Consider the following 13,750-nt stretch of genomic DNA (forward strand, 5'->3'; position numbering starts at 1 on the left):
GTAACAAGAAAAATAATTAGTTTTAAACAACATCTGTAAGCAATATTTCTTAAGAAACATGTTAAATATTGTAATATCTTCAAAACAAAATAACAAAGATAAATACTAATTGCCTAATAAAATTGTGAAAAATTCAAAAATTGTTTACTGCTAGACAATTAAAACGTACAGTCCTGTTTAAAGTTATTATAATATCGTATTTTAGGTATATTATGTTCTCTTTTAGAGATGATATTAATAACTATTCCAAAAACTGTTAATTATAATTATTATAATTTATGAAGCGTAGGTAACTGTGTTATTACTACAGGTACGAATTTAATTAACTAGTTGTTCAGGCCACCATCATTCAACCACCATTTATAAGCATTCGATCAAAATGGAAAGTCATTTATATCATGACATTTAAATGCAAAAAAATAAAAACGTACACATTTTAACTCAATTACCATAAAATATTATTTTAATATGAATACAACGCATAATATACCTATTCGGCCACCATTGTGTCAACGATGACTGAACACTGAGTTATTGTACATTTTTTCTTATTCGTATATAATAGATCCAGATGACCAGATCAAACCAATATGATATATTTTTGTTTTACTGCTTATGGTGTTTTAATAGACATATCGTATGACACAAGAAATATAGTTTTCTACTTCTGTGAAATCATAGTATTAGGCATAACTTACTGTAATATATATTTTTTTTTTTCCTAGACGTTAGGTAGCTACATTTGAAACACAATACTTTTTGTGGCTTGTAAGCACAAATCCAGTTTTTGATTTATTATACTCTGAATAAAATATAATATCCATAAGGATTCTGGAAATAGTTATAATAATGCTGGTTAGCAATAAATAATATAATTGAATAATAATTCAAGTTAAAAACTACAAGTTCACAATAATAATGGTTAATAATTAATTATAAACTTTTTAAGGATATTTATCTATTTAAAAATGTATTCAGCCTCCCATCAACTTAACCATAGAAACACGAAAATAATATATTTGTTTTTCTATATTATATAAAATTAAGTTAAAAATCGTAAATAATTATAAATATTGACATTATCTTTTAAATATAAGTTATAACCTATATAATATATAATCTAAAAGTATGCTAATAAGTAATAACCATAGTTGTTGAAACCTTAACAAATAATAATATTAAAAAAAATTATTATTTTCTTTTTAGTTTTGACAACTTGGCATATTTGTAGGGACAAGTCTACTTAGACAGATAGAAGGAAGACACTTAGTGGTATTGATATTTTGATTTTAGTTTGAAGTAAAATTGTATATTTTACATTTCTGACATTAAAGAAATATTCATTCCATGATTATATTATATTATATATAACATCTAGTTAATAGTTTTTGTTTAATTTTAATTTCGAGTTGTGTTTATTTCCGTTGAAAACACTGATAAAACCTTGCCAAAAAACAAGGGAAACATTTGAACTTGATAATATTTTTTTTTAATTGTCCTAAAATGAGTGAAAATTATTCACTAACCGGCTGAGTTTTAAACTAGCAAAGATCACAGTATTATGACCACTTTACACAATTTTTTTCAAAACAAAATAAGAAACTGATCGTTATAATATTATTTAGGTACACCGAAGTCACCCAAATAGTTAAATCGAAATTATTGGGGAAACTTTACAACTGATTAAAATTAATACTGATTTTATTAGTTTAAAACATATAATATTAATATCAATCAACAGAATTATAAACGTAAGAAATATAATAGCTGTAACAATATATGATTATATGAAACTTGAATTTAAATTATATCGTCGGTATACAGCGTTGAACTGTAAGTTGTGGTGCAAATATTGTGTTGATAATAATAACAATAACAATGTGCAAATATTTGAACGTGCTCGAAAACTCTCACAGCTGCGGGTACCTGTGTAAAAATTATCACCTGGTGGGACGTCGTCACTCGTCACGCGTTAGAGGCCCGACTGGCTATAGTGTGCCATTTCGCGTGACTTTATCCCGTGCAGACCAAGCCGATGAATTTTGCCGTCGACTGATGTCCCACTACGACAACTACATTACGGTGTATTTGCTAACAAGCTATAATAAATTATTATTATTTTTTATGAAATTTAAAATGCTAATATATTATATTATAATAAAATAATATGTAAGTTGAACGTGCGATTCATTTTTCATCATTTAAGCACAACATAATTATGCCACCCCTAATAATATATTACCCGGTACTCCACTCCATTGTGAGGAAATTGAGGTTAATAACTCCCATAATATATTATCTAAACACGTGGTTGCCCTAATAGTTAGATAGTTGAGTTTAAAAATGTACAAATCATATTAAACAAAATATAAATCACACTAAAAATATCTATATTTTTTCTCTACGCCAATCACGCCTCCACTCGTATTTTTTTTGAAAAGTGTAAACGTATTTGGAATGATTTTTCTTTAAATAATTAAATAGTTTACAAAACAAAATTTTTCAAAATATTGATTTTTTTACAAATTTTTTATCGTTATCGTTTTTTTAAAAGTTTATACACGTTTTAGTTGAAAAATAAATTTTTACGAATACCTAGTTAGTTAGTTCTAAGTATTAGGAGTTTTCATGAGTGGTGTAGTTGTGGATCAACATTTTATGGGATGTTAGAGCAACAACACCCGTCATCTGAACTTAAAATACTTCTAACTAATTTTCTACTCGTTTTAACTTAAATTTTGGAATATTGAGATTCTCAAAATTATATTATTTTGCTTTGGAATATTAATTTAAAAACATAATCATACACAATATAATATGCCATCATTAAAACAATTAAAAAAGATAAATTATAATTTTTTTTTTAATGTTGTTTTGTAACAACTTTGAATTATGTAAAAATTATTTTCCAAAACACTTTTCTAGAAAATTAGTGTTGACTTTAAGAAAAAACGAAAATGTGTTAGCTTGGACACAGTGGCGTCGGCGTGAACTACTTTTTTAAAAACATATGCTGACATTTGAGGCACATACCGAAAATCTAACCTATACAACCCTATTGTTACACGCCGATTGTATTGTTTTTTTTGTACATAGTTACTACTGTACATAGCAAGGCACATATCTAGTACGAAAATCTGTAAGGGGCCATATTACGTATTGAGAAAACTGTACACAACACACGTGTTATCTCGTACGTTTTTGATTATAATAATATAGGCATTACAGTAATATTATAATATTATAATATTCAGTTTCTCGTTTTTTTTTTAAATAAAATATAGGTAATTTATTCATTGATATTTCGTGTATAAAAAATCCTTAGATAAGCCATTTGATTACCTATTGAAGGGTTAACATACACGTCGAGTTAATCAAAAAAATTAATTGGGGGAAGTGTAGTGTTCTGCGAATGGGTAAGACTCCGTCCCTTTTGTGTACGCCGTTTGTTGCCAGCGGTATAAGGGATTGAATGTCCACGGTGAATATTCTAATTGATTACATTAACTAATATTATATTCAATGTGTATAGCCCACGTGCGTATACTATAGAATATTGTGTCTACGGAATAATATTATTATATTATATCATATTGTATTCACGTGTCACGGAATGATGGGAGGCAAAATGTCAGGCGGGCGTACACGTCATTCCACCGAAAACAGTCGTCGTGGCTGCAGCGTGCGTAAGTCTTGTAAAAGATACTTTTAAAATTGTATTTAAATACAGATACAAATACATCCAGTCAGAAAGTATTTCAAATACATTTCAAATACTTTTTTTTATTTTACTTTTCCACAAGTTAGTTTGCTAAATTAATTTTGTAATTACTTATTTAAAATTGTCATGATACATTCACCTAGGTATTACTAGAACTTTTTGTACCACTTTCAATTGTATACTGAAAAATGAAAATAAATAAAACTTGTTATATTATAGAAATTCTTTAATAATAGGTACCTAATTAAACAGTTCTTAATGAAATATAAATGATGTGGATATACAGGAGTTCTCAACAATTATGAAAGAAAAATATTTTTATAATTTATATATAATATAGTATAATAATTTTCAAAAAAAAAAAGTAACGACCGACGAATAATTTGTATGAATTTTCAAAAGTATTTGATTTTCAAATACAAATACGTCCAAGACAGTATTTAAGTACATTTACTCAAATACTTTTATTCAAATACTTTACAAGACTGGCGTGCGTTGATGAGCTCGTGCTAGATAAAGACGAACTTACGAAAAGGCTAAAGGAAAATATTATGTGAAAAACAATCTGTAATATCATAGAACACACGCGCATACCCATATGGCCGTATAGTTAAGAAATATGCGTCTGCGATGTATATTAAATTTCGAAATGGCTTATGAGCATATTATTATTACGTTATGTTCGCATTTTTGTCGGGATGTAACATTTTTTTCCAAAGTAATTTACTGAGCAAAAAAATACGTAGGTATAGGTATATTATTATTCAGTGTACATTTTGTAATATTTGATATTACGCTGCGATTAGTACACCCAGAGGAACCACACAACTCACTTCTTACATATTATTATTATTATTATTATGATATAAGATATTATTTATTTTGATCATTTTCTGGGTAGTAAGTACGTACGTATTCCTACTATACTGGCGTATTTTTGTTTAAAACAACAAATCGTAAATTGATTTATATAATAAATATGAACACAAAATAGTATTATACATGGGTACATCGTTATTATGTTATAATATTTTTATATAAAGAACATAAATAATACAATTTTTAATCATTATAAATTATATCTCAATGTATATTATAATGCATGCAAATTAAAATCGTACATCAATCTAATCAGATAAATTAGAACAGACATAAATACAATTTCTAGTTTTAAGTATCGTATTGTCATATCTAGATATCTAAAAAAAAAAAAACGATAAATATAAAATAAGTAACTCAAATATGTGTGGCACTGATACGTTGCTATGAAAAAATCAGTTTGACAGTAAAACAGTTAAGAATGTTAATTTACCTATGTATTTTACGTATTGATAATAATATATAGAACTAAATTTGATACAAAAATTAGAAAATATAATGCAAGACTATTTTGATGTTTAAATACACGATTGACGTACTTAATATGTATAGTCCTTATTTGAAACTTCATGGTTTATAATATCAATCATTCTGTTGTTATGTTTTGAAACATTAGCCTCGTAAAGCCGTCTAATTTAAGGATTCGCTTTGTAATTGTTAAAAAAGTTTGTACATTTACCAGGCGTACATCTCTACATTCTTGATAAACGAAAGAATTAGGAATGACTAATGGACTCGAAAATCGTTTTGTAGTACAGTAATTATTTAAGACCACTTATAGGTTTAAAGGATCTACTAACAACTCGTTACTTTATAAATATTTAATACCGTTTATTATTCTTTTCTCAATACCCCATTTCACACCTGTGGTTGAATTTAATACATAATATAACATCGTTTATATAGCTACAATGATAAATTACGTGATTACTCTGTTCAAACGGACAGTGTTTTGAAAATAAAGAGACTACCATCTCCACAATAAATTTTTTATTATTTTTAAAACCGTTTGATTGTATTGGTCCGGTCAACCAACGACCATAAAAACAACTTTTCTTTGCTTATCGTGCCCAATGCGTTATTGTATAAACGTGACTTTATTTGCCTTATACCTCCTAGCCACTAAAATAAGTATGCTCCTAATCATTACACTCGATCTTAATTGTTAATTTGATTTTTAACAGTTAATATAACACTTTCACGCGCGTTTACCAACATATTAAATCTTTTCTTTCGTATATCGTTATATACTTTGTATACTGTTGCGTTATGTATGTCCGGAGGAAACGCTTACATTTTTCATATTATGTGAACATTCTAACTCATAAAACAATTTATTATTTTTGAGATGTAAAATTAGTTTCATTTGATATTTTTTTCCGGCACAATTTTAATTTAAATTTATTATAATCGTTTTTGAATTAGATATTATTAATCAGTTTTAAACTTTGTGTAGTGACGGAAATTCTTATGTGAAAAATAACTATAGTTTATTCAACAAATGAAACACAAAAAAAAGCATTGTATATTTGTATACGGTTTTAAAGAACAGGTAAGGTTTATATGATTCTTATAGTTAACACATATTATAACATTACATTTTTTTGTTTTAGTAATAAAATTATGTACCTATCACCTGCTTGCAGCTATTAAAATAAATTGGTTTGTAAAAATGACTTGGTAAACCATTGATAGGGAGTAAATAATATTAGCATAGTTATGATTCTTACCTGGGAACGGTTTTTCTTTTATATGTAATTTATTTGTTATTCATAAACAAAAGAAAAATTAAAATTTTTATTTAAAACTAATTAAAAATATTATTACGTATATTTGATTATTTATTATTATTATTTTTTTTTGTATATAAATTCTATAAACTAAAATCTACCTTCAGCTTTTTATTTAATTATGTATTTAGGGCTTATTCTGGATTTATTTGTACTGTACAACAACATAGACGTATAATTGTTTTATAATAATATATTATAATAATAACTGTTGTTAAACCAATATTCGAATATAACTTCCAAATTTAAAAAAATAATAATAATAATAATAAGTATATAACAAAAATATTAGTTGGTCCGTTTTATCGGTATTAGAGCTTTAATCATATTATATTAATTTTTTATTTAAATGGTATATTAAGATGAATTTTGAGAAATAAAAAAATCAATTCCATAATTTACTTAAGGCATAATATATTATGTATAAAGTTATATATACATATGGTATATTATTATTCTGAGATCTTTATTCAATTAATACGTCTTAGAACCAATAAAAATATTATTTTTGTTCTTCAATCTACAAAAATATAAATAAATACCATTTAAAAAAAAAAATAAAAAAATAATAGTTAATGCACGTAAATTACGTAAATTATTATAATTATATGCTACCACATAGATTTTATAGCATATTGACATGATAATTTATTATAATGAGTATTTTATTTTAATCTAATTACTAAATTACCCGTTTTCCATTTTTTCCAGTTTATCAATTTTCACAAATTCACGATGTCTTGATTATTAGATGAAACTAGAATGCCAATCACTTAGATTCTGGATCACAGAATAAACTGGCGTGTGTGCGCATATTATATAGAGCTACGGAAATATGATGGTAGTGCGCTGGTTGGTGGTGGGCGATCATGCAGAATAGTGAAATATAGTAATATTTGTTTTATTTATAGTCCATCGATATACGGTAAAATGCAATATGCAACACTTTAACAATGTCTTATTTTATTTTATGTAACTAATAGACTTGTGGATTTTAGAAATTAATATTATTACATTGTTTTCAAAAATCGTGTACCAATATTATAGCCAAATTTATATAATAATCATTATCTTTTTTTTTTCATGGTGGAAGAGGTTAAAAACTCCTAAATCTATGGAAAAATAAATACGCAACTGACTAAAAAAATAATAAATACATCGTTAAAATGTAAAACCATTTAATAGCAAACCTGCATTATACATTTCAAAGTAATACAAAATGTAATAAATATAACTTAAAATTCACAATTATTCTAAAATAAACTATCATTATGACGCACAGATTTAAAATGTACAGTATCGATAACATGAAATTATCCATAAGAGATGAACATTTTTATATCATTATATTTGAAAATATAATACATGGTGATATTTTGAGTTCTTTATGAACTAGTGCGATAACGAAAACAGTGGTCACAGTTATATCATGAACACAATAATTTATGGATCATGATACTTTTATTATAATGTTTATTATTATAATATTATTTTGAAAAAGGAAGTAGTACATTTTATTTTTTTACCAATCAAATTAGTTGAACATTATGTAATATATTACAGTTATAGATACTATTTTGATTTAATAGACTGCTGTTTAATCATAATAATTAATGATTATGTTTTATACGTAAAACTTAATCATAATAATTAATGATTATGTTTCATCCGTAAAACCAAACATTAATAAGGGAGTATAGACACACACCATGTCAAAGCTAATACAAAATTAGTACATGCGATACATAAACAGAATATTGGGTACTCGCTTTGCTCAAATTGGTAAAGAATTATAGATGATGTGTTGTACCTAATCTTGATATTTTATATTATATTAAAACAATGATACAAGAAATCAAACAATAACATCTTCAAAGTTAGTTTAGATGACTAGATTTTTGATAAACTTTTTCACCGCACCTTCTAGTCAAATAAAAGTTTTTACAAAATGAATAAAAAAACCTGAAAAATGTCTAATGTTTCTTATGTGGAAATAAAACTATAAAAAAATATTAATATGTTTTGTGTATTATATATATCTTTCAAAACTTTTATTTTTAATTCAAAACCTTGGAACTCAATACGTTGTCACTCTTGTGGGTCTTACGGTTTAAAAGTAATAGTTTCATAATACAAACATTTAATTTACGTGGATTTATTTATAAGTTAAGGTATAATAATATTATAATATTGTATTATGATAGGTATAGCTTTTGTTAATAAATTTGAGAAAAGTTGATTTAAAAGTTAATATTTATGAAATCATGATTAAAAAAAAGTTGGAAAGTTGGTACCACTAGTACAGTTGTCGGTGGACTGTTGATTGGGTCACTGTAATAGCTGATATGTTAAATATGAATTCCATGATATTTTTATATAAAAATGAATGCCTATATGAATAAGTATATTTCATGAAATAATTACTGTTAAAGTAGTTAATTTTACTATTAGATATAAGTGATACAGAGTGGTTAAGTTGACGTTTGGCAAAAAAAATTTATTTTAAAACGCCATCATGTGTATACAATATACCTAATAATATTATTCAAAAGATTCATGTGGATACTGGATACCCATGAATAATATTTTTAAATTACCTACATCAAAAGAACTGAAATTGTTAGTCTTCGTTTAAAAATTGTATCCAGAATTAAACTTAAAATATTTCTATTTCAAAAACTGTGTTTATATATTTCTTAGATTTGTAGGTTTAAGTATGAAACATTTATAAGGAAGGTTGTATTAAACTTTCAAATCTTGGATATAAAAAGAAAATTTTAATGAATTTCTTATAATAATTCGCAAATTTTGTTAAAATTCTAAATTCAAGAAAATTATTATTGAATTACGCTCAATAATTTTTTTTATATATAATTGTAACATTTTCATGTTTTTTGACAAAGTGAAAAATGTCTTATTCGTGATAATTAAAAAATATTGAACATTTCGCATTCCTATAAATGCTTAAAGAGTCAAAATATTTTTAAAATTTTGTCATATATGGAATATAGTATAAAAATATTGTGAAAATATCTGGAAGTACCTATTTGTTTTTGAGTAACTACAAAAAACAAAATTGGTTTTGTCAAAAATTAGTATTAAGTACTTAAAAATTAGTTTTTCTCTTAATTTTCCCGACGCTTTTGAAAACTATTTGGAGTTTTTTACTTTTGACTCCCCAAAGGGCAAAGTTCCAACTAGATTCTTTTTACAACCAGAAAAAATGCAGGATTATAAAATCAAAGAACTTTTACAACCTCAAAATATGACGACAGACAGAAAAACAAAATAACAAATTAAAAATATTATATCCTTGTAAATCAATACATTTATCGCACTGTTATGTATCTAAAAAAGGTGACGTGTTCAACCAATATAAATACATTTTACTTGGTAATATTTAGGCCACATATTTTGTTATATGATAAAAGTCGTAGCCTACTCGTAACAATCTAATAGTTACTTTTACCATATAAAAAAAAAACTACATGTCATATACAGTATAGCAAGACTGGCATGCTTGAGGTACAGGTTGCTGCTATGACGCTATAAATTATAGGCTTGATAAAAGAGAAATTCAACAAACACAACTCTAAATAATAACTCCAATTGTATTTTATAAGATAATTAGATTCATGAAAATGTCGTAGCCCTATGGTACCCAGCATTCCTTCACCTTGTCAGTCCGCTAATGTACCGCCGTATACATAAAACTCATTATTGATCTGTTATTTATTCATTTATCATCTTAATATAGTGGTTTTTCAAAGTATTTTTTTTTTTTGAAATAAAATAATAATTTTGATTTTAAGTAGGTACCGCCTGTTCTCCGACTTAAAAGACTAATTCTTTTCAACACTCTTATGTCTCTTAATATTCCAATCAATCTTTTTTCCATCTTAAACTCTAATTCTGAAACAGCTATCAAAACAATAATTGCCTTTATACAGGAGGCTGGCTTTATTATATAGTATATATAAGTACTTAATTTTTTGTTAATCTCAATTTTATATTGTTTTATTCTTGTTATGTAATTGTTAAGCTATCATAGTCTATACTAGCGGCTTTTAAATAAAATAAAAAAAAAAAAAAAGTAGGTACCAAGAAGTTTATTTTCAGTTATTTTCACGAGACAAAAAGTTAAACCAAGATTTGTGAATCAAAAAATTGTTTTTATACCCTATAAGTCATTATTTGTTTATTAAAAGTTTATAAAAAATTTAATATTTTATCCAGGGCTTGAAACCGGTTACCGGTTTTTACCGAAAACCGGTAATTTCCCGAAATTTTGGGGAACTTATAATTGGCTACCATTATTATAAACCTATTTGTACTCCCGATTATCGGTTACCGGTTACCGTGACAATTTTTTAGCTAACATTAAACGTTATAATAACGTAATATTATGTTTTAACCGGTTAAGAACCGATTACCGGTATTTATAAATATTGACTACCGTTACGTATGAACTATAATAATATTATGTTTAGTTTATTTTAGCAACATAAATGATTACACGCTCGTAGCTACTAATGGTATCATAAATAATAACTTCTTAAAACTATTCTTAAATCATACTATTATATCTTCGTTTTTTTTCCTAGTCTCAATTCTTGTAATAATAATTCAAATAATTGGTATTCTACATTTCTATTTCCTACCTACCTATAACATAACATAAAATATCGTTAGTTGGTAATGAGTAATGGCGGTACTCGATAAGCGATAGTCCCGGTCTCCCTCATCGAATATTGTACTGAGAAATTTAAAAATAGCTTGATTCCTATAACAACATGAATTATGTATTAAGTATACGGGTACAAATATGGAGTACAATTTTTTTTTAGAAAACCAGTATTCAATTGGTTACCGGTAACCGACATTTTTTGGAAGCGGTTATCACTTAACGTTAACCTGCAATTTTGAATCTAGTACCGGTAATTGGTTACCGCTAATAACAGGACCGGTATTCAAAAAATTTTCCTAACCTAACCTAACCGATTAAATTAATAACGGTTTCAAGCCCTGATTTTATCGAATAAAGTCCCATTTTAGTATTTATTAGTATTTGTCATACATTTAGAATCATATGGCACCTATTCTTTATAATTAAATATGACATTTGTAGCGAATTTTAATTAAATTGATTGTGCCTGCAAGGCTGTCGGTTAAGAGCTGGCTTAAATGTTAGACAAGAAAACGAGATACATGGAGTAGTTTTCAAAATATGTTTTTAGTTCATCCAAAGTTAGAACATATGTTGCGAGTAGATATGAAATTAGAAAATTTAGACGGATATGACGTCTAACCAGATTAGAAAGAGTTAGTGGCGAATAAATAACAAGTAATAATATAAGAATGATTTATTTTGTTCAAAACGTGAAAGATAACATGGTCTGAAAGTTTGTATAATTTGTTTAATTCTTATGCAACGTGACATAATGGCTGTATGTTGGCCGGAGGGCGTTTAGCGTGATGTGCTCCCAAAAGTACAATCATAATATTATTATTATCAATACGATTTGAAACGAAAGATTAATATATCAGTCTCAAAATATATGGATAAATAAAATACGTTAGAATTGGATTGAATTTTTTAAGCGGTGTATTATAAATTATCACTTTTAAAGTACTTACTCGATCCATTGATATAGTATTATTATATTATTTAAATGTAAACACAATTGATACATTAACAAATGCACGTACCTTATATATTATAAACATTTTTGAACACTATAGCTGCGTAACAAAACTACAAAAACATCCATTATTTTTTTAGAGAAGAATGAGCAAAAAAAAACGTGCGATAAACGACGTATGCATAGTAATATTAGTGATAGCTAATATTATATCACTACTGCTGTTTTACAGTAATTAATTACAAACATTATAAATTATTACCACTTGCCGTTTTTTATGTTGATACTCAAAAAATGAATTTAATTTTCGTTTTTTATTTTCAGTCGACATATTTAGCGGATTTAGTTATGTGTATGATTTATAACTTATTTTTGCAATACATTATCCACTCTATGCTTAGGTGATATTATGTTTCCGTACGAGTAGTGTTCCATTGTTTAAAAAATATAATTATAACATCGCATTTATAACTCATCTATTTAAGTACATAGGTACTCACGAACGTAACGTGTCCTGTTTTTTGCTTCTTTGTCTTTTTTTTTAATTATTAATTTTGCGACAGAGTTAGAGTACGTTTACTATTTACGTAGGTATAACACATTGAACTCTCACATTTTTGTTTCTGTTGAAATTACTTTAATTATACGGATATGCTGATGCAACGTGATCTACGGTTAAAAATGTTGCCGCCGAGAGCGTATTATTGTAATATAGGTACCTAGGGTACATATTATAAATAAACAAAGACAGAATACTGATTAGATCCGACGAAATGTAATATTTTTGATTCGTCGATGAATAATTTTAATATTTTATTAGTTGATTACAAACAGACACGAATTATTTTTAAATATGCAATTTTTTAATTTGAATATAATTTTTTATATTTAATATTATATCCCATGTAATACAATAAATAATTATTCATCTACTGGACGTTATTAACTACAATGAAAATCAACCATAGTCACTCTAGGCTGCATTCAGTTTACTTAATTAATTAAAAACTGTACCCATTGCTTACTGGCGCTTTTCAAAAGTCGTACACAAGATTGTCAGCAGACCATTCACATTTCACTGATGATACCACGTTGCAACGGCAGACCTTTAGATTAAGTGTGAGGAGATATAAGCGGCCATGGTGGCATTAAAACTGTGATTTTTCAAACTAAAACGCATTTTATCTTATCGTCTGTATAAGGATGTCTATAATGCATTTGTGACATTTACATACTTATAGTTAGTAGGTGTTAAAAAAATCATCATACATTATTTTATTGTCAGAGTATGAAATATATTGTTGGTACATTAAATAGTATAATGAGAACTATTTACAAATCAGTAGATTAATATCTCACAGCTTAGTCACGACAAAGAAAACCGTTTTAAAAAGAAAAATTTAAGTTTTTGACATTTTAATTTTGTAAAAAAGAAAGTAGTTGAGCGGAGTTTGATTAGGGAGCTTAAAGTTTAAATTAAATAGATAGCTAACATTATTGATATCTACTTTTACTACCATAATATTTTAATGCCAAAAAAACTATTATTTTTTATTGTATTAGTTCAACATATTTTAATTTTGTAAATCAACATTTTAGGTATATATCATGTTATAAAAGCGTACTTTGTTATAATATACCTATTAGTGTTAAAAGTTGTGAATTGATAAATATATAGGTATATTACTGTAATATAGTACACTACTAAAAAATATGGG

The 13,750-nt window shown here is 26.3% G+C and overlaps 1 protein-coding gene across 3 annotated transcripts in view; it reads right to left on the reverse strand.

Annotated features, from left to right (window-relative positions):
- Positions 1-13,750, reverse strand: part of LOC132936747 (sex peptide receptor) — a 222,892-nt gene that overhangs the window by 114,697 nt on the left and 94,445 nt on the right. The window contains exon 1 of one of the 3 annotated variants that reach the window (XM_061003503.1): positions 7,082-7,159. The exons of the other annotated variants lie outside the window; for them this stretch is intronic. The gene's annotated coding sequence lies outside the window, so the exon portion shown is untranslated. Of the gene's footprint in view, positions 1-7,081; positions 7,160-13,750 lie in introns of those variants that run through there. 3 annotated transcript variants of the gene reach the window in all.

The sequence above is a fragment of the Metopolophium dirhodum genome, chromosome 1 (genome assembly GCF_019925205.1).
Source record: "Metopolophium dirhodum isolate CAU chromosome 1, ASM1992520v1, whole genome shotgun sequence".
Taxonomy (NCBI): Eukaryota; Metazoa; Arthropoda; class Insecta; order Hemiptera; family Aphididae; genus Metopolophium; species Metopolophium dirhodum.